The following is a 4,123-nucleotide window of genomic DNA, read 5'->3' as shown; positions in this document are numbered from 1 at the left end:
ACTTTATAAAGTTTTAAATATGGATATGTTTCTTACACAAACTCATGATTTTGCTTTAGAGGGCTTTTATTAACCCCCCAGAGTCGCGTGGAGTTTGTTTATGATGGATAGCAGCACTTTTTTGAGCTTCAAACTGATGGTTGCAATCCACTGCCATTATGAAGCTTGGAAGCGTCAGGGTGTTTATTAATATAACTCAGATTGTATTTGTCTAAAAGAAGAAAGTCATATACACTTAGGATGGCTTGAGGGTGAGTAAATCATGGGGTAATTTTCATTTTAAAGTGAACTACTCTAAGTAAAGTATGTAAAATCTAATTTTGTAAATTTTATTAAATTAAGTAAAATCAAAGCACCTCACACATAACAAAAGGTTAATGGATCCATATCAGAAGTGACAGTGCAGTGTAGTAACAATCCTCCACCAAATTGCCAGTACTCATCTGGATCCTTGGTCAGTCTTGGGTGGGGTGTAGTGGGCTGATAAGTCCTTTAAAAAGAAAGATTTTTATTACCATTCCTTTAAACTAGGGCTGTGCGATATTGAAGAAAAATGCGATATGCGATAACTCCTTAAATAATGCGATATTCGATATGCGATACGATAATGCTTAAAGTGTGTAAAATAAACTTAAATTATCTTTAAAATATATTTAAAATGATATAACCTACATGTGTTTCACATTCTTTTTATGACAAGAAAACATCCTTATAACTTCTGAAAGTGAACATCAGCGTTTTACTGTAGCATAAGAAGTGTTATTTTAACATCAGTGTAAACCACGGGGTTTCAGGTTATCCTACATTAGGATTATTTAATAAAAGATACTGAATCATAAAATATAAAAATAAAACATTGCTTAGTTTTCACTGTATTAATTAAATATATCCTGATACTTATTAATGCTAAAAAATGTGTCTTTTGTTCATGACCCCATTTATTGCAAGCTGTTGCGATATGCATATTGCGATATATACATTTGCGATATTTCGATAAATTCGATATATTGTGCAGCCCTACTTTAAACAATATTAAACAAAACGTATTTAAATTGTACCAACATTTGCCATTATAAAACATTCAGACAACATGAACAAATAGCTCCCTGGGTGCCGCAGCAAAAACGGCTGCCCACTTCTCCGGGTGTGTGTGTGTGTGTGTTTGTGTGTGTGTGTGTGCACTTGAATGGGTGAAATGAAGAGCACAAATTCCGAGTATGGGGACACCATACTTGGCTACATGTCACGTCACATCACACAATTGTAGCTTTAAAAAAGCAAATTGGTACACCAAAATCAAACAATCTAATAATTTTACCTGTAGCCACATTTATCCTGTTATGACACGTCTGAGGGTCTTTCCCTTGATGTTCTTCAGTGAACTAAATAAAGGACTGATGATGGTGACATGTTCTCCTTTCTTTGTCACTTTAGAGAAAGAAAGACAAAAGGATAAAAAGTTACTCAGATTTGTCACTGGTAGAGGAAATGACTTTTGATGATGATACTAATACTTTTACTATATAATATATTAATCCAAAATGTAAGGTTTAGAAGCAATGGTTAAAATTGACTGAAGTTGATAATCGTGGTGGAGTTGTCCCTCTGTTGGGTGCCTGTTCTCCCAAAAATCTTCTTCCAGTGCTTGAATAGAAGTAAACAAATCTCTTATCATTAGCAGTTACCAGTTTTTGAAGAGGTGATGTAAACATACTCCGAAACGGCTATCTAGAAAAACAAGAGATTTAGACCAATAATATTTCTCAAATCTTCAGTAGATTCTAGTGTTTCAGAGTGTAAATAACTGTTTTATCAGTCACTTTTCTTATTTGGATGCTCCTTCCCTAGTAAATAATAAATAAATAAAAAACCTATACAAAAACATAGGCCTACTTATTATCCTTCAAACCCATTAACATATTTATTGACACAATCACCTAAGACTTATATTTAATTTATAATAAAACTATATTTGGAGCATTTCTTTAGTGCACAATGTAACCTTTTTTTATATTACAACAATTTGGAAAAAAACAAAAATTGAATTTTATATATATATATATAGCCTAATGTATATATACATCACTATTAATAAAGTGTACCTAAAGTATACTTGCAATAGTTCCACAATCAAATACACTTACCTCAGCACTTCCAGATAACTAAAGTGCAATAGTTCCACAATCAAATACACTTACCTCAGCACTTCCAGATAACTAAAGTGCATTAAGTACATAATGTGTTGTTCTTATTGACTTTAAGTATATCATTTAGGATACCAAAGTACAATTGCAGGGTAAATATTAAGTACATAAATATGTTCTTCACTAGGGTTTTCTTGTGTTTGAGTTTTAAACTAGCTGACAACATTGACATCAGATCGAGGCTAACTTACAATATTAAACACATGCTAATCGCGATTGATGAAGCACACCTTCACAGTCAATGGTACACACAGCTGCAACGTTACGTCCGTTATCCGTTTATTAAACTCTCGTGTGTACACAAAACATCTGGGAAGTTGAACTCCATTAACACAAGATTTGTTTATCTGCATTATTCTACCATTAACTATATAGCACTCACCTTATTTTAATGTAATACCTAAACATGACATATTTATTAATAGATCTGTTTTTCTAAAATTATAGTGGATATATAGGACATGAACACGAAACATAACTTTACGTAACAGAGACTGAAAAATGTTCTCTTACCTGATATCGCCAATATGTTTGCAGGACCTCATCCAGTCCGACCTTCCTCTGTGTTCACATATCAGCTTCTGTTCTCCTCCGTTTACATGTCACAACGCAAATTAGTTCAAAATAAGAATTTAACTGCCATAAGTAAAGACTGAGTAATCTTGCCGAGCAGTAGCAGCACACACACGCAGTCATCAACTCAAACTGACGTATTTTCAAACATGACCAGTAAAAAGGCGCGCACAGTTGTCATTGGCCAGTTACGTAGATGACAGTCAGATTAACCAATCATGATCAAAGTAGGTGAAACAAACAACCAATAGCGATTGTTTCAGCCTGGTAATGGTAAAGATTACTTTTCCTCTTTTCTTTCTTTTTTTTTAAAGAAATGTGTGTTTAGTTTTATTTGTAGACTATATTATTTGATTAGTTGGTCAAATAGTGTTTTTATGACAGTGTGTGAATAAAAATGCAATCCTGCATGGTAGCTATAAGCTTTAGGCACACACACACAAAATTGTAAATCCAAACAAAATCACACAAAGCAAAACATTTTCTGCTGCACTTCTCTCTTGAGATTGAAATATCCATTAGTATTATCGTTAATAATAAAATGATTATATTTTAACATAAATTTAGCTTTTTGAAGTGGTGTTTTGATCAAAATATACAATGCTAAAATAATAATTAGAAATAATAATAATTCAAAGGTTAAGTATTTCTTGAAGACATGACATTGATTCACATACAGATTTTGAAAAAGAAAAACTTTTTCGCCTATATTTCAACTTTGACGGTCAGTCATGTCGTGCCAACTACGACTGAAAATAAAAGTCTGAACTGTTGGCCTCAAAAGAAAACTGAACACAAACCACAATATGCTAAATTAATGAAACTGCACTTTATTCTGTACTCCTGTATATGCTGCAAATATGATTTCTGAATTTATATTTTCCCTTCAGAACCATGAATTTCCATTCTATCTTTCTTTGCTTGGACTATTTCATCATCTGAACTGATGTTCCCCTTTCAATAATCAAAACCCTAACCCTAAGCCCAATATTAAAACATCTCTAGAATTACATTGTCACTAACCGACTGACCAGAAAACACTGAGTAGCCTATCTCCATTGAATGAGGGCACATGGCTGGTGCTAGGGGTTTGATTTCTTTTACCCATCTCTAAGCCATTATTTTGATAGATAATTAGCTTCTGTAACCCGTTCTTCATATTGTACAGTGACCATTTTCTGGATATTTTGAACCATTTGTATACATTTTAAAATAACTATGGAGATAAGCATTTTGCAGTAACTCACAAAATCAGACCACTAAAAGTTGACACTTTGAATTTAATGTCAATGATTAGGGTTGGAACTAATGTCTGCTGAACACCAACACTCCAGGACTGGATTTGA

At 33.1% G+C, this 4,123-nt stretch overlaps 1 long non-coding RNA gene across 1 annotated transcript; it reads right to left on the bottom strand.

Moving 5' to 3' along the window:
• Nucleotides 1-361: 361 nt before the first annotated feature.
• On the bottom strand, nucleotides 362-2,901 carry LOC306987385. The gene is made up of 3 exons (XR_013795152.1): nucleotides 2,718-2,901; nucleotides 1,319-1,428; nucleotides 362-490 (listed from the first exon to the last, which is right to left on the bottom strand). It is a non-coding gene; the product is annotated as an uncharacterized lncRNA (long non-coding RNA).
• Between the last annotated feature and the right edge of the window lie 1,222 nt (nucleotides 2,902-4,123).

The sequence above is a fragment of the Phoxinus phoxinus genome (genome assembly GCF_949152265.1).
Source record: "Phoxinus phoxinus genome assembly, chromosome: 19".
In the NCBI taxonomy this organism is placed as follows: Eukaryota; Metazoa; Chordata; class Actinopteri; order Cypriniformes; family Leuciscidae; genus Phoxinus; species Phoxinus phoxinus.
The sequence above is the reverse complement of the archived record's forward strand: the minus strand, read 5'-3'. Positions and strand labels throughout refer to the sequence as shown.